Source organism: Prionailurus viverrinus, chromosome A1 (genome assembly GCF_022837055.1).
Source record: "Prionailurus viverrinus isolate Anna chromosome A1, UM_Priviv_1.0, whole genome shotgun sequence".
Lineage (NCBI taxonomy): Eukaryota > Metazoa > Chordata > Mammalia > Carnivora > Felidae > Prionailurus > Prionailurus viverrinus.
The window spans coordinates 128,863,458-128,887,418 of NC_062561.1; the positions used below are offsets into that span (position 1 = coordinate 128,863,458).

The 23,961-nt window shown below is 36.7% G+C and overlaps 1 protein-coding gene across 1 annotated transcript in view; it reads right to left on the reverse strand.

Annotated features, from left to right (window-relative positions):
• Nucleotides 1-23,961, reverse strand: part of PDE4D (phosphodiesterase 4D) — a 1,415,237-nt gene that overhangs the window by 1,210,497 nt on the left and 180,779 nt on the right. The window lies entirely within an intron of this gene.

Genomic DNA, 23,961 nt, shown 5'->3' on the forward strand with positions numbered 1-23,961 from the left:
TGAAGAAATGGGCAGAAAACATGAATAGACACGTCTCTAAAGAAGACATCCGGATGGCCAACAGGCACATGAAAAGATGTTCAGCGTCGCTCCTTATCAGGGAAATACAAATCAAAACCACACTCAGGTATCACCTCACGCCAGTCAGAGTGGCCAAAATGAACAAATCAGGAGACTATAGATGCTGGAGAGGATGTGGAGAAACGGGAACCCTCTTGCACTGTTGGTGGGAATGCAAATTGGTGCAGCCGCTCTGGAAAGCAGTGTGGAGGTTCCTCTGAAAATTAAAAATAGACCTACCCTATGACCCAGCAATAGCACTGCTAGGAATTTATCCAAGGGATACAGGAGCACTGATGCATAGGGCCACTTGTACCCCAATGTTCATAGCAGCACTCTCAACAATAGCCAAATTATGGAAAGAGCCTAAATGTCCATCAACTGATGAATGGATAAAGAAATTGTGGTTTATATACACAATGGAATATTACGTGGCAATGAGAAAAAATGAAATATGGCCTTTTGTAGCAACGTGGATGGAACTGGAGAGTGTGATGCTAAGTGAAATAAGCCATACAGAGAAAGAGAGATACCATATGGTTTCACTCTTATGTGGATCCTGAGAAACTTAACAGGAACCCATGGGGGAGGGGAAGGAAAAAAAAAAAAAGAGGTTAGAATGGGAGAGAGCCAAAGCATAAGAGACTGTTAAAAACTGAGAACAAACTGAGGGTTGATGGGGGGTGGGAGGGAGGAGAGGGTGGGTGATGGGTATTGAGGAGGGCACCTTTTGGGATGAGCACTGGGTGTTGTATGGAAACCAATTTGTCAATAAATTTCAGAAAAAAAAAAAAAAACATCGACAGCAACAACAAAACCCTGTGAAATTTATGACGAGGTGGAAGTTCAATTATATCATCTAAAGTCCCTTCTAGGCTAACACCCTTTACATTCATTTCTCTTCTTGTCTGTGACCCTGTGATGGGCTGCTCAGTAGACATTTCTGGCCTAAATATTGACTAGGAAGAAGGATTTGGTTTCTAATTTCTGACATATATTACACAGTCAAAAGAAAGTAATTCTGATAGGAGAAAATGAAACAAGATTAAATGCAAATACACTAAAAAATATGGCTTGCCAGAAAGCGACCCCCTCCTCTTCCTTGACGCAGTTGAGGAGTCTGGCTACACAGAATACAGAGCATCTTCCACTAATGAACCATAATAAATTATTTCCTTGACTCAGAAAAAAAAAATACTTTCTAAATAAAGGAAAAATTACATTTTTCCTTTAACCCATGGTGCATTCTTATCTTATGGTTACCTCAACAAATTACCACAAACTGGATATATGCATAAAACAACAAATATTTATTTTCTCACAGTTGTGGGGGTCAAGAGTCCAAAATTAGGGAGTTGGCAAGGCCACACTTCCTCTGAAGTTTCCACCTGAAACTTCACCTGAAGATTCCTCAGTGTCTTGCCTCATCCACCTTTAGGTGGCTTCTGGTTATATAACTCATCTCTGCCTCTATCTCCCCAGGGGCTTCTCCTCCGTGTCTGTGTGTCCTCCTCTTCTTTCCTTTATAAGGACACCTTTCATTGGGTTTAGGTCCATGTGGATAATCTAAAAGCATCTCATCTCAATATCCTTAACAATTAATTACATTTCCAAAGACCCTTTTCCCAAATAAGGTCATATTCATAGGTTCCAGGAGTTAAGAAATGGACACACCATTTTGGTAGTCACAGATCAACACACTATACATGGGTTATTCAGAAGTATGCTATTCAGTGTCAAGATATTTGGGGAATTTCCAAAGATCTTTAGGTTATTCATTTTGCATTTAATTCCATTGTGGCTAGAGAATATACACTCCAATACTCTTAAATGTGCCGAGACATATTTTTATGGCTCTAAAATATAATTTATCTTCATAAATTTACTGTGTAAATTTAAAATGGATGTATATTTTGTTGTTAGGTGGAGTACTCTAAAAATGTCAATACGTGAAGTTAAATGATTGTGTCTTTCAAGTCTTCTATATCCTTACTGATCTTCTACTTTTTTTCTTTTATCAATTAATGAGGGGTAGTGACATTTCTGACTATGAGTAGTCTGTACTATATTTTTATATTTTTAATACTATCTACATCTTGTAACCCAGGTTCACTGATCTCTACCCAGGTAGATACTTACTAACATAGTCTCCCTCTCTTCTACCAGGAGTCCTGCTCATCTTTTGTCTTATTTTTATTATATTTTTCTACAGTTTGGGCTGATAGGCACAAGATAGTTGATTCTGCAAAAATTTCAGCTTCAGTTTTCACTCATACTTTAAAATTCAAAATATACTTTTTTCTTGTAAGTGTTATAAATTATGTTTATGTTCTTCATTTCATGAGCTGTCTGCTCCTGATCATTTGATGTAATTCTGGATACAATCAAAGCCACTTAAAAAGTTTTCTGAAAGGTACTAAGTGCTCTACTAAAAAGTTTTCAGTATTAAATATTTAAATAGAAATGAAAACTGGTAACATTTTTTTCAAGTATCAGTTAGCAAATTCAAAAAGCAGATTACTCTAATTACCATTACTGAGAAGTTACGCATCATGAACTCAAATTTCACTTTATGAGGCTTAATGTAGCTTAACGCTTTACCTCATGGGAGTTACAATATGGAAAGGAGATATAAAAGATTTGGGTTGATTGGTTTATATCACAGCATGGCCTGCAAAATGTGCCAGGTCTCCCAGGGTGGCCACACTGTCTGAATAATTCACCTCTGGGCTGTTGTTATATTTGAGAGAGGCAAATGAAGGTCCGTGGGCAACCATCTATCTACAGAAAAGGAAGAAGAAGGCCAGGAATGCATGAATTTCTGATATACATAGTCAAGCTCACTACCAGAAAAAAAAAAAATCTTTTTCATATTCAGCTAGTTCTAAGAAACCAGCTGAATGAATACCTTGGAGTTCCATCTCAACACCAAAATACATAGTATCATCTATAACAGCTAGCACAATAAATGGAAAGATGAGACACAAGGCAGCAAAATAATATGGTAAAATGCAACTTGACACAGGAGACAAACTTCTATTACAATTATCATGCAAAAGTACAGAATATCCCCGTTTGGGAAACTGATTATTTATCTATTTATCACTTGCTCTGGTTCAGGTGTTATGCTAGGTAGTATAGGGAGGCATTAATATGATTATTGTCTCATCTCCAAGAAATTAAAAATCAGTTGATGATAAAAATGACTAATGAAAGACAAGTTGGCCTGTATTGATGCTATTATAAAGTCTCTCAATAGGATTATCACCTGAGCAAGAGGTCAAGGAGAGAATCTGCTACCTAGGAAATTCCCAAGAAGTAGCACTTTTTAGGGACATTTTCTTTGGCCACCAGATTCTTCCCTATAGTAGTTCATTTGTGTGGGCCTTATCTATAATATTAAAGTTTGAATTAAGATATAAATGCAATAGATGAGAAAGAAGTGTGTGATTTTCTCCTGGCTGAAGGTTTAGAATGACTGGTTATGTACTCTGGGGATAGACTCTGTCACAAAAAGGAGTTTTTAGTGGCATTTCTTCTGGATAATCCAAGGCAATAGGACACCCTCCCCATCTCCTATACCTGTAGAGACCAACTAAGGGAAATTTCTTCTGGATCCACGCTAGACAGGTTTACATGAGAATGCTTCTCCACTTAGGACATCTAGAGTTGTAAGAATCGGTAACAGCTGACTCACCTTTCTTCCCACATGTAAAAGGGAGAGCAGTTATTGGCTTTTAATTTATCTTCATGTTAGAAGCCTTCTTATCTGACTGACACATTCAGAATATGTAGTTGGCCAATATATTAAATAAATATACTAAAGTCAAGAATCTTTAAAAATAATACATTAGGGGAGCCTGGGTAGCTCAGACAGGTAAGCATGTGACTTTGACTTGGGTCATGATCCTACAGTTCGTGGGTTCAAACTCTATGTTGGGCTTTGTGCTGACAGCTCAGAGCCTGGAGCCTGCTTCAGATTCTGTGTCTCCCTCCTTCTCTGCCCCTCCCCTGCTTGTGCTTTGTCTCTGTCTCTCAACAATAAATAAATGCTTAGAAAATAATAGTAATACCTTAAACATTCTTTATGAAAACATTTACATGCACATAGTTTGCTACTTTTCTGATGCAGGGCCAAGGCCTTTGCTTTATCTACAGATACTCTAGTTAGAGTTCTATATCTTATTAAACATATCCATTATGCACCCTCTACCATTTCCATTTTTGTTCTTTGTAATAAAGCAAGAAAGCTTAAGACACTTGAGAAGCAGTCTGAACCATTCCATGGTTCTTAGTCATTCACATTTTTCATAATCTCTGATGATGGGCTTAGCCACACCTAACTCAATAATTTTTGTCTATCAAAGCACCAGCATTTTATTTTAGTTTTCATGTAAACATTTCTCTTTACTTGCATATGTTACATTAGTTTACAGTATAATTTGTTATATAATCAAAAAGCAAGTACAAGGGCCATCCACAGATTGGGGACTCTTAATAAATGTACACATGATGAGGGGACCTATAATAAACCAGTATGTATATAAAAGAAGAGCTTTCTAGAATGTCATAGACAATAGTATGTAGACTTTAAGGAGGAAAAAGAGAGAATAAGTTGATCTACTTAGCTGCTTAAAAGCAGATGGGATAATAGAGATTTTGTTCTTAAGCTGGTAGCTTTTGGAAAAGGCCTACTTATTTAGGAAAGGAAAAGGAAAAAGGAAAATGAAAAGGAAAGAAAAGGAACCTGCCTTAAAAGTTCCCCTCCACAGCCTGAAAATTACCGTAATAAAAAGACAAAAAAATAAACAAAAATTACAGAGGAGGAAAAGTTAAAGCTCTCTGGAGGTTAAGAATAAGAAAAATTTAGTTTCAAAAAAATCAAGACAGCAAAGGAGTAGCAGAAGAGGAAGACTTCTGTCTCACTGCTTCTCTTGAAGAAAAAGCTTGTGTGAATCCAACACTACTAAAGTGAATACAAAGAGATACCATGAGCTTCAGTGCTCTTCCATCCAAGTTCATAGAATAATGTGGTGCTCCAACTTCTCAATGTCCTCAACAATGAATTGCAATAAAAATGATCTTGAGAATTCCTTTGAGGTCCATTTGTACAAATTTGGACAAGTGAATGGCACTTATAATACAAGCCAGCAGACCACATGACTGGCTTTGCACGTTTATAAAAATGTTTAAATGCAGTCACCAGATTCCAAGATTTGAAAAGCATTTGAAAATACCTCACAGTGCTCTGATAAAAGGGACAGAATGATTTCAGTCTTTCTGACCAAAGAGCTCTGAAGAAATAGTTAATGTTGATAAAGAAATTTTAGTTGGACAACTTCAGGTAAACAGGATGCCCATTTCATACTAACTACACTTGCTCATTCCCTTCCCTGTGAGCTCAGGCATGGCTACAATCAATCTGTCAGAACAACCCAGAAAACATGATAATTCTTAAAAGTGCCGTAAAGAACTATTTAAGAACCAGTAGAATTAGTCTGTTTCCACAATGACAGAGGCAATATATACACACCCTGGAAGAAGCTATACAATTATACCATTTCCATGAAATGTGATGAGCAATAGGAGATATTTAAGTGTATTTTCCAAAGATATCAAATTCCCCAATACTATTTATAATGATGAGACTAAGTCATAGCTCGTTTTTCTCATATTCATCTCCATAGATGTTCTTACTCCAAAGAATAGAGACACTCGCTTACACAAAATAGAACACTGTAAATCACCAACTTGGGTAAGATGTGTGTCAGAACACCTGCAAATGGTATCTTTCTAGAAACCATAGCATAATATCATGTGTCCACTGAGTAATTCACCACTGATTATTTTTGAAACTCCAGTCCATTACACTGAATACCATTATAACTATTTAAGCATGAAATGTTTGCCCTTATTTTTATTCATATACTTCATGGACCATTTACTGTCAGCTATAAAATCATTTGAAAGGTAATTGACTTTACAGCTGAGAAAAATAAGAAGCCTCCTCAACAATCTCAGAATACTGACTTAGTGTCTTCTAGGTAGGGATGAACTTAAATGTCAAATTGGGTAAAAGGTGACTTTTTAAACAAGTACTTTTAAAAAAAATAAATGAAAAGAGTAGCTTGCTGATGTTCAGCTTCCCCCTCCCTTAATAATAATAAGCTTAGCGACAGAGGGAAGGGAAGGTGAAAATGCCTGCAAAGTGTTCAGAGTTCAAAAAATAATTACTAGTGTCATAAGTGGCTTCGACCTAAACACAGGCTATCACTGGCCTCAGCCACAAGACAAAGCTTTAAAAACCATGAAAGGCTGGTTTAGTGAGGCAGACATAACACAGGGATAGGACACCGTATCTCACAGCAGGGCCTTCTACAAGATATGTTTTATTTTCCAAGAAATCCAGAACTTCATTACATTCAAGTCTTTAATGCCCACAATGGGTGCAAGGCACTCTTCTAGACACCACAAAGTAACGCAACATGATACAACCTAATTTTGTGGCCTTCAAGAACTTAAGGTCTGGAGGCAAGATAAATACATGAACAACTTCAGTACAAAGCTTATATTCAAAGGGTTACAAACAAGAACAAAAAAAAAAAAAAAAAAAAGCACCCTCAGCTGGATTATGCAGCTCATGTAGCTGCCAGCTGGGCTGAGGAATGTTGACAATGAACACAATCCCTCCTGGCACTCTGTGTAGGAGAGGCGCCCCCTTCCAGGCTGAGAACACCTGTAGCAGGTGCTTTTGTACAAGGCTTATGCATACGCTTCCCCCAGTGTAGGAGGTCTTCTAAGATAAGAAATAAGGTTCTGATCTATCCTATGTTCCAAGCACTTTAGTGTCTAGTACATAGGAGGCAATCAATAAATGTAGAATGTAAAAACTTAGTAAATTTAATTCCCACAATCTAGAATGAGCCACACTTCCTCTCCTTCTTTTTCACTACGCAAACATATATCTAAATCTAAAAATCCAATCCAGCTCAAATGCCACTTCTTCCTTACAGCAGTGTCTTTTTTTGCCCCATTTCTCCACCCTAGAGAAAATGTTTATTCTTTCCCTGGATATTTCTATAATTCATAACCCTCAAACTTCTGAAATGGTTTCAAATGGCCGCATTCCTAAATCGGTTATTGTCAATCCATCAGTATTTTGTAGGATTACTGCTATTTGTGTACCTTTATGTCTAAGCTCCTAGAGGGAGGTATCTGATTCTGACACCGCACATATGATGCCTTTGGCATTCTAAGGGAGCACACATTTGTTGGACTAACAACAGCTTAGTTAGAATCAATCCTGTGCCTGAGGCTAAACACAATTTTGATTAAATGAAATTATACTTCTAGAAATAATTGAAAGATTCCAATGGAACAGGGGTGTACTTAACTTCTGCAACCTTCTGTCCTGCTAACACTGTGCTGTGTTTCCTCAATGGCTATTGGCATTCGGGACGTCCTACCACTAACTGCTCCAGGCACCATTTTCCTCTGATTAATCTTCCTCCTGGATAATATCAAAATAACATATACCAATGACCCTTAATCTAGGTCTTATCTTATATGAAATACACTTAGAGTAAGAGGTTAAATGATCATTTACCCCATAATAGTGGGCAACTTCTACCTTTAGCTTCCAAAATTCTACACATTTATGCATTTTCATCAGTCCCTGGATAGGGAATCCCCTACAAAAATCAACAAAAATGCAAATGTGCTTTCCCTACTTCCAAAGTTTCAGGTTTCTTTATTTGGTCTTTTAGTTCTCAAACAAAACAAAAACAAAATGAAAAGTGCATTAAATGCACAGCTTTTAGCACATGCTAGGCACACAGGAAGGATCGGGCTAAAAATAGTGAACTGGTAAAACCTATCTATGCCAAGAACTTTTCTAAGTATAAGGTATCTTGTATATAACTGGGGATACTGTTTCAGACACCAAAACAATATCTGTTTTCCTATTTTTCTGTTCTGTTTTTCTCATGTACTCTGAGAATTCAAAACTCAACACTCAGTGGGGTGCCTGGGGGACTCAGTCACTTAAGTGTCTGACTCTAGATTTCAGCTCAGGTCATGATCTCATGGTTTGTGAGTTCGAGCCCCACCTTGGGCTCTGTACTAACAGCACAGAGCTGCTTGGGATTCCCTCTTTCTCTCTCTCAGCAGCACAGAGCCTGCGTGGGATTCTCTTTCCCTCTCTCTCTGCCCCTACCTGACATGTGCTCCCACTCTCTCAGAGTGAATAAACTTAAAAAAAAACACCTCAAAACTCATAAAAGTTTATTCTAAAAGTTTGAGAGTCATTCTGAGCAGTCTATAGCTAGTATTTTATGTGTTTTCATTTTGAAGTTCCTCATTTACAAGGAATCATTCATATTTTCTCCAGAGAACATAAAGCATTTTTGTTACTTTCAATTCCATGTCAAATTCATTTTATTCTTGACACTACAACTATAATTGCGACTAGAACACTGAGGATCACAATGGGTTATGAGTATTTCACTGAAGCATTTCATATTCACCAGACTATGTCACATATGTACCTTGTATTTCTGAGAAGTCATTCTACAGAATCATCTTATAAATTGCTAATTTTCATAATAAACCAAAGCTGCTGATTCACCTAAGAGAAAACATCAAAGGAACACGTATAATTGTATTTGAATCAACAGCTGCTATGCCCACTAAAATCTTCCCCCTGTCTCACACTGAAGACACACACCATCATGAAGTTTGGGTGACTAAAAGAAGGTTGTTCTAAATGCAAACAGTCTAAAAATCAGTCATCTTACTTTCATGTCTTTCCACAGAGAGCTTTAACAAAACATGTTTTAGAAACGTGTACCATGTTAAAATTTGTCAGTTACTGGCAATGCTAACAAAATCCAATGTAGGGCTGCTTCTACAACTCCTTGAAGACCTAAAGAAATGTAAAAGAATCCAAGGTCCAGTATAATTGTGCTCAGTGTGTCTCTGGGAGCTCAAAGCAAGCATGACATGCTGCCCTATCTGGAAAAAAAATTCTGGCTTAAATTCCAGACAATTCGGGTGATCCTAGAAATCATAATCTCTTACCATCTGTCTCTTCTAGTGTCTCCATCCCTAACTCCTGTTCTGTTTTTCTCATCACAGCCCCTAAGTGCAGGGCCTGCTCTGAAGGTTATCATTTCTTTCCCCAACACTGTACTTCCTACTGCTTTCCCCAACACAGACTTCCCTACTGCTAAAATAGCAATAAAATATAACTCTTGCCTACTAATTACTGAGATAGTTATAGAATCTCCTATTGGACCATCCTGTAGTTAAATGTTTAAAACTCAATTAAAATGCAAATTAACAGTAGACAATGTAGCAATTATGGCTATAGCATGACAAGAGAAAAGGTTGGTTTCATGCAAGAAGGTAAATTTTTGGAACTGTAACTAAATGTGTAGTTATTTCCATTTTACAGAATTTTTTATGGTCTGAAAACGAATCAGGAAATCACAGGTAAAATAGTGTCAGATTAGGGCTTCCAATCCATTCAAAAATTGTCACCTTAGAGACACCACAATTTTGGCAATACATCTTTTAATTTCATGTCCCTAAATTGATTTTTCTTGAATTGTTAGAATAGGTGGGTAAATGTACCAAAACTCTTTGAGTTCTTCAGGGAAAGATGAAGGGCACTTGGTGCAGTAATTTACTAAAGAAAAAGAAACATGTCTCTAGATGTTTTACAGATGACTGTTGAATCACAAAGAGATTTGTATCTGCCCATATCAGATGTGTGAACATAGTGATATCTATTAGTAGCTTTAGCAAAACACATTACATACATACAGAACATATGCTTATTTCATCTTGCTGGCCATTTCATACAATAGTGGTCCATGGTCAGAGTGGGTGGAGGGAAGTGAAATTAAAATAAGAGAAGACCAAAATCCATAAGAGAAAAAAGGAAGGCGCAAAACATCAAAGAGGTAATCATATGAGAAGCAGATAATTATAAACTAACAGAATGGAGACTGATTCATATTCTGAAGATCTCAAGGAGACAAAGTGTGAGCAAGGAAAAGAGGAAAGTAATGACTGGTGAAAATTAACAAATAACGCACACCAATTAGAAAATGGAAGAGTAGAAAATAATTATGATTTGTCAACAAAGAGTAATGCATATTTGAAAAAAGCTATACATTCACATGAAAAACATACACACAGAGTGACTAATGGAAGAGTAGGTAGACACACATAAGGCAAAGGTATAATCACTTATTAAAAATGTTTTTTCTGGCACAAAAATGGACTCACAAACATATGGCCAACTAATCTTTGACAAAGAAGGAAAGAATATCCAATGGGATAAAGACAGTCTCTTCAGCAAGTGGTGCTGGGAAAACTGGAAAGCCACATGCAGAAGAATGAACCTAGACCACTTTCTCACACCATACACAAAAATAAACTCAAAATGGATCAAAGACCTAAATATAAAATAGGAAGCCACCAAAAACCTCAAGGAGAAAGCAGGCAAAAACCTCTTTGACCGTGACTGCACCAACTTCTTACTCAACACGTCTCCGGAGGCAAGAGAAACAAAAGCAAAAATGAACTATTGGGACCTCTTTAAAATAAAAAGTTTCTGCACAGCAAAGGAAACAATCAGTAACTAAACAACTAAAAGGCAACTGATGGAATGGGAAAAGATATTTGCAAATGACATGTCAGATATAGGGTTAGTATCCAAAATCTATAAAGAACTTATCAAAGTCAACACCCAAAAATCAAATAATCCAGTGAAGAAATGGGCAAAAGACATGAATAAACACTTCTCCAAAGAAGACATCCAGATGGCCAACTGACTCATGAAAAAATGCTCAATATCACTCTTCATCAGGGAAATACAAATCAAAACCATGATGAGATACCACCTCACACCTGTCAGAATGGCTAACATTAACAACTCAGGCAACAATAGATGTTGGCTAGGATGCGGAGAAAGAGGATCTCTTTTGCATTGCTGGTAGGAATGCAAGCTGGTGCAGCCACTCTGGAAAACAGTATGGAGGTTCCTCAAAAAACTAAAAATGGAACTACCCTATGACCCAGCAATTGCACTACTAGGTATTTTTCCAAGGGACACAGGTATGCTGTTTCAAAGGGACACATGCACCCTAGTGTTTACAGCAGCATTATCTTCAATAGCCAAAGTATGGAAAGAGCTCAAATGTCCATCGATGGATGAATGGATAAAGAAGATTTAGTGTGTGTATGCACATATATATATACATATATATGTGTATATATATATATATATATATATATATATACACACACACACACACACACAGACACAATGGAATATTACTTGGCAATCAAAAAGAATGAAATCTTGCCATTTGCAACTACGTGGATGGAACTAGAGGGTATTATGATAAGCGAAAGTAGAGAAAGACAAATATCATAAAGACTTCACTCATATGAAGACTTCAAGACACAGAACAGATGAACATAAGGGAAGGGCAACAAAAATAATATGAAAATAAGGAGGGAGACAAAACATAAGAGACTCATAAATATTGAGAACAAACAGAGGGTTACTGGAGGGATTGTGGGGGGGGGGGCTAAATGAGTAAGGGGCAACAAGCAATCTACTCCTGAAGTCACTGTTGTACTATATGCTGACTTGTATATAAATTAAAAAAATAAATTTAAAAACAGTTTTTTCTCCCAACATATTAAGGGATACAAAATAAAAGCACAGACTAGTAACACAAGTAGAAAAATAATAATAAGAGCTATAACATAAGGACAGAGGCCTGAATGTTTTCTAAAGAACAAAATGTTCTGGCCTGTCTCGAAGGAATGTGAGGAAGCATCACAAATTGTTAGGATCCTGTTGCTGGGTCTCCCATTGGTCCAAACAGCAGCATCTTTAATGAGCAATGACCTAGGTACTGACTCAACATCTTGACATGACCACAAACCATCTTGACATTGCCAACCTCCATTAAAGACTGATAATATTGGTTCCAATCTTGGATATTTTCAGGGAAGTGGAAAACACATTAACTATCTACCTTCATTAGCTGTAGTTTTAAAGCAATGATATTCCAAAAATAAAAGCCAACTATATGGCACAGATTAAATAGCAAACTACTAATGAGATCTCCTATTCAGGTAATATCAGTGTAAGATTACATTTGCCACAAAATAGAGTTCTTTGCACAAAATAATCAGTATCAAAGGATATCACTTGACTCCACAAAAAAAATAACTTCTCTAAGTTAAATGTCAAAACCATAACTAAAAATAAATACCCGAACATAATAAAACCTGTGATTATAAGAGAGATAAGAATAAAATCTTCAGAGAAGAGATTGTGTTAATCATTTTTTTTTTTTTTTTAATTTTTTTTTCAACGTTTATTTATTTTTGGGACAGAGAGAGACAGAGCATGAACGGGGGAGGGGCAGAGAGAGAGGGAGACACAGAATTGGAAACAGGCTCCAGGCTCCGAGCCATTAGCCCAGAGTCCGACGCGGGGCTCGAACTCACGGACCGCGAGATCGTGACCTGGCTGAAGTCGGACGCTTAACCGACTGCGCCACCCAGGCGCCCCGAGATTGTGTTAATCATTAAGAAAACCCTAAAGCCCTGAAAGACAAAGGCATGAACAACAGGCTTGTAAATTCCAACCTCATTAGTCATCTACTATATGCAAACTAAAACAATGATATTCCATCTAAAATAACAAACAGATTATAAAATGTAAGTTTGATGAGTGGACAATGATACAAGCATATCTATATATCTCTACTTATAGAAAACTGCTTTTTTGGAAGAGCTTCTGACCTGGAAGTTTCAAAGCTGGGAATCTATTCTAATAATCCAAAATGCAGATCAAAACGTATGCACACACATGTTCCCTAGAAAAACTATATAAAATACAAGGAAGTGTCCAACAAAGAAAGAATGATTATATTATGATACGTTCCTATTATATGGATAGTATTTTTAGTTACAGAGGAGAACATTTACAATAAAATGCTAAGTAGAAAAATAGGATTCAATATTTTATATTAGGTATGGTGTGAAACGCTGTGTGTGTGTGTTCAGGTCTATACCCAAATATACATAGAGAAAATCACATGCTGAAATATCTCTACAAAGAAGTATCAACTTTTAATAAGGAAAACACATAATTAAAGGAATAAAATTTTCACTCTTTTCCAATAATGCCATGCAACCACAGCTAAATATCATTTTGGACTCAATAAATGTGGTTTAGAGAAACAGGGCTATGACAATCCAGACATGGAATAGGCATGGCTAAGTAAAGCCTGTCTTCACTACATATAAACAAGTATTTTAATTTTTTTTTAATGTTTTTATTTATTTTTGAGACAGACCTCTGAGCTGTCAGCACAGAGCCCGACGCGGGGCTCGAACTCACAGACCGTGAGATCATGACCTGAGACGAACTCGGACACTCAACTGACTGAGCCACCCAGGCGCCCCACAAGTCTTTTTTTTAATATTTTTGAGAGAGAGAGCACACACGAGCACAGGGGAGGGGCAGAGAGAGAGGGAGACAGAGAATCTGAAGCAGGCTCCAGGCTCTGAGCTGTCAGCACAGAGCCTGATGTGGGACTTGAACTCATGAACCGCGAGATCATGGCCTGAGCCGAAGTTGGACACTTAACCCACTGAGCTGCCCAGGCACCCCACAAAATAGTCTTTCAAACAAAACTGAAAGCCCAAAATTTTCAGGATATCAAGTAACACCTATGATATCAAGTAACACTTCAGAGACTTGCATTGTAAATGAATTGATTGATACTATTTATCAATGCCAAAAAAAGCGCGAAGGTTTTAATTTCTCTCACTTCTACAACAAGCTTCCATGATCATGTTGTCATTAGAACATATGAGTAACTCTCAAATGTCTCATCTGTATTATGACATGGCTCAAACTAAAATAGGTCCTGGTGGATGATGTATATTGAAGAATGATAAACTTTCCTGATGATTTGAGGTAGGGGGGAAATCTGTTCTTTAATTATTGTGTCTTTCTCCTTAGCCATGTTCACTTTTAAGGGTATAACTTCTTTTTATTTTTCTTATCAACAAAAGTGATGAACAACAAAAGTGATGAACAAAAGTGATTCCTTAAACAATCCCTACTGAAGAATGATTAAGAAGATTTCTGAACATTGACTACCACTTTACTTTTACTTTTTGTTAAAATATTAAATAGACAAATAGAATTCCTGCACTCAATTTTTTTTTGTATTGTATGACAATACGTTTATGTGATGCTTTGTAAAAGACAGTAATAATCAAATCCAAATACCAATAACAATAGGAGAATTTTCCAAGGTAAAAGAAAAATTAACAATATCCACATTTTGGAGAATTATTAAAATTAAGGAATATTACTTTAATTAAATGACATCTAATTTTGCCTCCTAAGGCCATTTGTAACTTTGAAAATATAACTATTAGTTCTATTAAAATGGATCTAAAGACAGATATTTTTTTAATGTTTTTATTTTATACTTGAGAGACAGAGACAGAGACAGAGTTTGAGTGGGGGAAGACCACAGAGATGGAACTGAAGCAGGCTTCAGGCACACAGCCTGATGTGGGGCTTGAACTCACAACCTGTGAGATCATGACCTGAGCCGAAGTCAGACACTTAACCAACCAAGACACCCAGGCACCGCTAAAGGCACACTTTTTAACGACATTCAAATAATATTTTTAGAAAAACTTCAGTCCTTTAGAAATATTATAGTCTGTACAATTTTTATTTATCACATTTACTAGTTAATTTTATTATTTGATGCTACCTGCATTTTCTCATTTTTACATTTATCCTAGACAACTGTTTTAAACATGTGAAAGGTAAATTCAGAGCCAGGTGTCTATTTCCATTTGATTAAAGATGACCCTGATCTATATGTGAACAAGAGGCACATTAATAATTATGAACTGAATCATCAAAAATATTACATAAATTTTGCTTCTTAAGCAAATAGGAACTTTTAAATGTTCTTGCAACACGTCTAGCTATTTAAGGGTTAAAGCAAATTCTCAAAAGCTGAAATTTGATCTAGCATTTTTCCAAGGAAAATTTAAAACAAAGCAAAGAAGTATATACTTCTGTAAAATGAGAAGGAGCTTTCTATCCCATGCAGCTATTGTTACTAACATTTTCAAATGTTCAAGTAAATGATAATGCAAAAAAAAAATCAACTAAATCCCCACAGTACCATTGTGCCATACAGAAACACCTATGTAACCCACAGAAAATGTCCACCTCCCTTGAACATTCTCTCAAGTCCCGTTCTAGTCAATCTTACTTCAGAGAGGTAATCATTTTTTTTAGTCTTGCATTGGATTTGTTCTAGAACTTCCTAGAAATGGAATCATACAAGAAGTTGTTTTGGTTGTGTTGCTCAGAATTATGTCTGTGAGACTCATCCATGTTGTTGTGGGTATCAATAGCTCATTCATTTTTATTGCTGAATAGTACTCGATTGCACAACCGTACCAAAATGCATTTACTCATTCTCTTGTTGATATATGTGTGAGTTGCTTCCAGTTCAAGGATACAATAAACAAAGCTGCTACCATCATTCTTAACAAGTCTCTCCTATATATAAATTTGATTTTCTCCTGGGTAACTTTTAAGTACAAATCCTTTTTCTAAAGTAGATGTAACATTTAATATCCCTACCAGCAATATGGGAGAGTTCAGGGGCTGTTTGGGTTGCTGGTATTTTTACTTTTAGCCATTCTAGTGGGTATGTAGTATTATCTTATTGTACTTGTAAATGCATTTCCCTGAATGCTAAAAACATTAAGCACTCTTTACTGTGTTCACTGACCATTCAAATATGTACTTTTGTAAAGTTTTCCTGACACACTGGCAATTTCTTTTGTCTTTTTCTCATTGAGTATGAAGTTCTTTATGCAATAATGATTTGAGTGCTTTGTTGGACATGTTTTACAAATATTTTCATCTTGGTGGTGGCATGCTTATTCATTTACTTAATTTTGTCCTTTGATGAGTAGTCTGATTTATTCATTCTTATGGTTATTATCTTCTGCATCTTATCAAAGAAATACTGGTGTACTCCTGTCACTTCAGGTTACTCTAACAAAATACCAGAAATAGGATGGCTTATCAACAACAGAAATTTGTTTCTCATAGTTCTAGAGGATGCAGAATACAAGATCAAGGTACGTGAAGATTCAGCTACTGGTAAGGGTATGCTTCCTTTTCATAGGCAGCTTTTGCTATGTCCTCACATGACAGAGGGAAGAATTCTGGCCTCTTCATCCCATTGAAAGGGCACAAATCCTATTCATGATAGCTCCACCTTCATGACCTAATGATCTCCCAAAGACCCACCTCCTAAAACCATCACATTGGGGGTTAGATTTTTAATACATGAATTTTGGGAGGATACAACATACTGTCCATCACATAACCACCAATTTGAAAAATACTATTCTACATTTTCTTCTAGTAGTGTTTTATTTTTATGCCTATGACCCATTTTGAATTAATTTTTATTTATGGCTTGAAGAGTGGAGATTCATTTTTTTTTCCATATGGATATCCAGTTGTTCCAGTACCATTTGTAAATAAAACTTTGCATTTCCTGATTTGATTGCTTTGGTGTTTTGAAAAAATCAATTTACTATATAAATATGTGTCTATTTATGGACTATATTCTGTTCTCTTTGTCTATACTTATGCCAAAATTTCACCATCTTGATCACTGTACTTTTAGAGAGAGAAAGTACAGTGTCAGGTAAAACTGTACTTTTTTCAAGAGTATTTTAACTACTCTAGATTCTTTTCTTTTTCATATAAATTTCAAAACAAGCTTGTCAATTCCAATGACACAAAAGCTTTCTGAGATGAAAATTAAGATTAATTTTAATCTATAGATTAAACATTTAACAATGTAAGTCTTCAAATCCACAAACATGGTATTTCTCTCCATTTATTTAAGTCTGCTTTAATCTCTCAGTAGTATCTTAGGGTTTTCTGTGTAGAGGGTCTGCCCATATTTTATTCAATTTACTTCTAAATATGTTATTTTTGACATTATTATAAATAGAATTTTAAAATTCTATTTTGAGGAAGTAGGTGAGACACTAGAGAATGTAGTTAACTTCATCAGAGAGATGTTTAGTCAGCTCAGGGCATGGAGGCTTGTGTTTTCTGAGCTGCAGCCCAAGTTGCTGGATTCCACTAACTGCTTACACCCAAGCCCATTAAGAGGATCTAACTCATTATAATAGGTGCCATACTTCTACAGAACCCCAACAATGAGCTTCAGGTCAAGATGTAGCAGTATCTCCCTGCAGAGGAAGTATTATCTGGCCCCCATGATTTCCAGGTCTCTCAGAGATGACACAGAATGACAACAGCCCTTCTCTGTGTTCATTGTCCTGAAGTGTTAGAGCAAAGGCCTTGTATTTTCTCACCTTCAATGAAGGTGATTACTTTTTAAGGACTCAGTAAATTCACCTTTTAAAGAGCCATGTTCCCTCTTTCCCCTCCCTTCTTCCCTCCCTCTTTTTCTAGGTAAGTATCATAAATGCTTTCCAAATATAACAAATGGTGACAAACTTCAACACATCTTATGAGACCCAACCCTACTGTGTGAGAGGAACAATGACCAGTGTGTCCCAATCCCTGTGACGCATGCTACTGCAAGGTCTGAGAGTCAATATACTGAGTGAACTTCCTAAGTTAAAAAATATACACAGTTACATTTTTTATATATTTTTTGTATCAATAAAATGCAAATAGGGATGTCTGGGTGGCTCAGTCGGTTAAGTGTCTGACTTCAGCTCAGTTCATGATCTCACGGTTCATGTGTTCAAGCCCCACATTGGGCTCTGTGCTGACAGCTCGGAGCCTGGAGCCTGTTTCATATTCTGTGTCTCCCTCTCTCTTTCTGCACCCCTCCTGCATGTTCACATGCTCTCTTTCTCTCTCTTCCCCCCCTTTCTCTCTTTCAAAAATAATTCAATTAAAAATGCAAAGTAATTAAAAGTCACTTTTTCTCATCAAGTATTTTTATAATCCGCAGATATGAAAGGTCATAATTAACATTCAAACTGAGGTTCGCCAAGTTCTGTGCATTAGAACAGGTTGAGAACAAGGAACCTAGACAAAAGCAGAAATACAAAGTAATGAAATCCACAAGCATGGAAAAATAGGAATCTTTACAGTTTTCTAAAATTCACCATGACTAGAACTGCTTGACATAGATAAGAGAACAGTACTATGAAACTTCAAATGCTATGAAAGAAAAAAAAGCAGTTCGATGGAAATTCACATGTCCTTAAGTGTAGCACAGTGTCCAGAGATGTTAGAAATCTTAACACTGTCACAACGGCATCACCAAAATGGTATTTTTAACTACTCAGTCTTCCAGGGAAATAATTTTTCAACAGATTCCAATTACCTCCAATTGCATAATAAAAACCAGGTTGCAATTATTGAAATACACCTTATAATAAAATTGCTGAGGGGCGCCTGGGTGGCGCAGTCGGTTAAGCGTCCGACTTCAGCCAGGTCACGATCTCGCGGTTCGCGAGTTCGAGCCCCGCGTCGGGCTCTGGGCTGATGGCTCAGAGCCTGGAGCCTGTTTCCGATCCTGTGTCTCCCTCTCTCTCTGCCCCTTCCCCGTTCATGCTCTGTCTCTCTCTGTCCCAAAAATAAATAAACGTTGAAAAAAAAAATTTAAAAAAAAAAAAAAAAATTGCTGATACTATACTACTCTATAACCAAAGTCACTAGGTTCATCTTCATAGAAGTGGCCAAAGCAAGTTTAACTGTAAGATAATTTCTATTCCAAGCCACTTATGCAGGAAATGCCAATAATAAGATTTTATTGTAAAATTTTTAACACAATCTAGCTTCAATGCATGCTTAATTTGGTGTATCCAGGGAAGACACATCTTCAAGATGTCCCAAGTGTGAAGGCCACTCAATTGCAAATAGTTCATTTTTATGGATGTGATTAACAAATTGCCAGGGCATTCAGCTCTAAAGTCGGGTGTTTGGCCAGTTCAAATGAGTGTTGAAAATAACATACTCCTTGGGGCGCCTGGGTGGCGCAGTCGGTTAAGCGTCCATTTCAGCCAGGTCATGATCTCGCGGTCCGTGAGTTCGAGCCCCGCGTCGGGCTCTGAGCTGATGGCTCAGAGCCTGGAGCCTGTTTCCGATTCTGTGTCTCCCTCTTTCTCTGCCCCTCCCCCGTTCATGCTCTGTCTCTCTCTGTCCCAAAAATAAAATAAAACGTTGAAAAAAAAAATTTAAAAAAAAAAAAAAAAAAGAAAATAACATACTCCTGGAATATGAAGTTCTTTTTGTATCTGAATTCCAGATAATCCGTCTACTATAAAAACTACAAATTCTTTATTTGGCCATGTTTTATGTGTCATTGGACAATTCTTAGTTATCTTTCTTCAACCAACATCTACCAGTACAATGCAAGCAAATTACAGGCAAAAATCTCAGTTAACTGATTAGGTACCAAAAATTCATTTGTACTAAATGTGTTATTTTTCCTTAATGTCTTCTATTTATTACTAACTGCCTACCTTTCCACTAAAATGAATATGTTTATCTAAGAGGTCAGAGAACTTATTCTCCATCATAGCCATTTAGAAGAAAATATCTTCCTATTTTTTCCAAAATGACATATAAATACATTCCTACAGCAATTTCTAACAAATGTATTCCTCTCAAATTTCATTTTGAAAAAACAAAATATGCAACTGAAAATTACACACAAAGCATACTTAAGATAAAACATAAGTGGGGCGCCTAGGTGGCTCAGTCGGTTGAGCGTCCATCCGACTTCAGCTCAGGTAATGATCTCGCAGTTTGTGAGTTCGAGCCCCGCGTCGGGCTCTGTGCTGACAGCTCAAAGCCTGGAGCCTGCTTCAGATTCTGTGTCTCCCTCTCTCTCTGCTCCTTCCCCACTCATGCTCTGTCCCTCAAAAAGGAATAAACGTTAAAAAAAATTTTTTTTTAAAAGATAGTAACAACAGTTACTATATCTGGATATATAATTAGGTGACTATTTCAAAAATACAACTGCACACTCTAATAGATATTCAATAACCTCCACCATTTTCCCTCTCACTCCAACACCTCAACTTCTTCCTGTATTTTTCATGTCAATTTTAGCTCACATATCATCTTTTTCCTCTATTAAGAACAATTCATTGGATGGTTTCATCCCTTTAACACATGCCATTCAATTACATTTTCTTGCTAATGTATCTAACAGTGAAGATGAGTTGTGCAAATTATCTGACCCTTTCATTTTCTACCTGTGTGAACTTTGCAGTCAATGGCATAAAGGAAATTCTTGTTCTCTAATTGTGTCATGTATCACAATAAGAAAAATACACCCAAGAGGTGGAAGACATTTGGAACATATTACAGTAGATTCAAAAACAACGCAATTTGGTTACATTTTACTGGGATTTAGGATGCCATGTAACATTTTTCCTTGGAGTATCAAGCAATCAGATCATGGGAGTTGAAAGAAGCTCGAACAGCAACTAAGGGGAGGTATCTTAAACAAAGACTGTCGAGAAATGGTAATTAAAATGGAAATGATGTCCACTAAATAATAAACTGAACACTGACGTTTTCACCACCATCACAGTAGAAGAGTATCTGGACCAACGAAAATCCACTGACACTGCATATTACTCAAAATTAAATAGAAAAAAATAATTTTTAATCATTTCAAAGGGAAAGAGAATACTGTTCCGAGAATTCAAAGCAAACCTCTGCAAAACTTCTTACTCCAGAATCCAAAAGAAAATTTCAGAAAACAATTTGGTATCCTCATCGCGGACAAAGGCATATGACCTCTATGAAAGGAAACAGGATGAAATGAAGAGAATTCCAGCAAAGATAAAAAGGCAATAGTGTGATTTTGTGATGGGCACTGGATGTTGTATATAAACGATGTATCACTAAATTCTACTCCTGAAATGATTATTATACTATCTATCTATCTATCTATCTATCTATCTAATGTTAACTAACTAGAATATAAATAAAAACTTGAAACAAAAAATAAAGGCAGCCATGTGGAGTGAATAGAGGAAAGGGTATTTAAGGAAAAAAAAGATTACCAAGAAACTAAAAACAGAGTGCAAGAAGTGATACTGAACATGGCAGATTTAATCACTATTTAATTGTTCTAGAGGATCTCAAAGGGAGAAAAAGCAAACTGTGACAGAAAAATAAGTGGAAAAATAGAGACTATGGAGTTAACATGCATTAATCAGTGTTTCTAGAACAGAGCCCAGACAAATAGAAATCACCATCAAAAATGTACTTTCAGAAAACCTTCTTAATCTCAGAAAGGTAAGTTAAATGGTTTCAGGAAAAATATAAGTAAGTAAAAATCTAAACCTTAACATACCTGACATTTTTATACCAGCAAATACAGGAGAAAAATTTTGCAAGATTCTAGGCAAGCTTAAAAATGCTTTCCTACAAATATAAAAACTAAATATGCTAGTTTTTATGACATCGTCAACAAGGCTGAATGAGAGTTTTCTACGGTTTTCCCTCAAAAGGCCACCAATTTTGATAATCACCCAGGGATGAAAGAGCCTTTATGAAAGTCTGGGAGTCCATTGGAGAAGTTCCAGCACACGGTTGGAGCCAAAAAATTAGAGACTGACGCAGTGAAAAGGTAAGAGGAAGTTTCGCTTTGTCCACATCACCGCTCCCCCCGCACTCACTGGGCACAGCTCCGTGTCAAGATTTTCTCAGCCCAGGACCTCTCCCATAGGGGAATGTGATAATATAGAAGTGAGCACCTGCTTTCGCCAGCTGTGCAGGATGCTGCCAAAGTGACACACTTCTTTTTCACCGCATTCTGAAAACTGAGATGTGAACTGTATACCACTGGGGGCCAGCGAGTAGCTAGGAGGCCAGAGTGACAAGTGAGAACTCAGATCAAAATGTATCAAAGGTCTTAAACACCACTTTACAGACTCCATCAGGAAAACTATCCAAGAGCAGCTGGGGATGCCTTGCCAGTGGAGCCCCTAGCTGTACCACCGACACCCCCAATGCTAGGCAAACCTAACCCACGTATATTCCCATCCCATGGGCAGCCACTATGTGTGCCCCCCAGAGTGAGAGTGGTGAGAATGAGGTTTTTCAGACAGCAGAAAGCCCCACAGAAAGCTGACGTGACTCTGCAGGATGAGGAGACAATTGCCAAACCAATTCTGAGAAAAAAGAACAAAAGTGACAGCATCACACCTCCTGATTTCCAGCTGTATTACAAAGCTATCCTACACAAAACAGTATGGTACTGACATGAAACCAATGGAACGCAATCAAATGCCCAGAAACGAACCCATGTGTGGTCAAGTAACATTTGGCAAAAAGAGACAAGAATATTCAGTGGGAATGTTTATAGTCTTTTCAGTAAATGGTGCTGGAAAAACTTGAAATTCACATGCAGAAGAGTGAAACTAGACCATTCCCCTACCCCATACACAAAAATCCACTCAGAATACATTAAGACCCAAACTTTCAAACTCCTAAAAGAAACAGAGGAAAAAATTCTCCTTCACGTTGGTCTTGGCAATGATTCTTTAGATATGACAGCAAAAGTACCAGTAAAAAAAATAAACAAAGAAGTGGGGCTGCATCAAACTAAAATGCTTCACAAAATAACATAAAATGAAAAGGCAAACCATGGAATGGGAGAAAATATCTGTAATCCACATATCTGATAAGGCTAATATCTAAAATATGTAAAGAACTCCTGCAATTCAACAGAAAAACAAAAACAAATAACAAATACCCCAATTAAAAAATGGGCAAAAGACTTGAATAGCATTTTCCAGAGAAGACATGCAAATGGCTAACAGGTACATGAAGAGATTCCTGACATCACTAATTATCAGGAAAATGCAAATCAAACCACATTGATTTAACACCTCACACCCGTTATAATATCTACTGTCTAAAAAAGTAAGAAAAAGGAGATAACAAATGCTGGTGAAAATGTAGAGAAGAGAGAACCCTGTGCACTGTTGGTGGGAATATAAATTGGTGCAGACACTATGGAAAATAGTATGGAGTTTCCTCAAAATGTTTAAACTAGAACTACTATATGATCCAGCAATGCTATTTCTTGGTATATATCCAAAGGAAATGAAAAATATATATGTGCTCCTATCTTCACTGCAGTATTATTCACAATAACCAAGGTTTGGAAACAACCTAAACATCACCAGATAAATGGATGTCTGTCTGTCTGTCTATCTGTCTGTCTTTCTCTCTCTCTCTCTTTCCCTTTTCCTATCTCTCTCTCTCTCTCTCTCTCTCTCTCTCACACACACACACACACACACACACACACACACACACACAAAGAGGTATATTATTCAGCTTTAAAAAGAAAAAGAAAAAAAATATGGAGGGCATTATACTAGGTGAAATAAGCTACACAGAAAAAGACAAATACTACATGTTATCATTTACATGTGGAATCTTAAAAAAAAAAATCAAACTTCTAGAAACTGAGAGTAGAATGGTAGTTTCCAGGAACTGAGGGGTGGAAACAATGGGGGAGGTTGGTAAAAGGCTACAATGTATAGGATGGTGACTATATTTAATAATACTGTATTGTATAATTACATTTTGCTAAGAGTAGGTATTAAGTGTTCTTACACATACATGAAAAAAGGTAAATATGTGAGGTATGGATGTGTTAATTAACTTATGAGAATCCTTATACAGTGTTTTTGTATATCAAATCATCACACTGTACACTTTAAATATATTACAATTTTGTCAGAATACCTCAGTAAGGCTGGAAAAAAAAA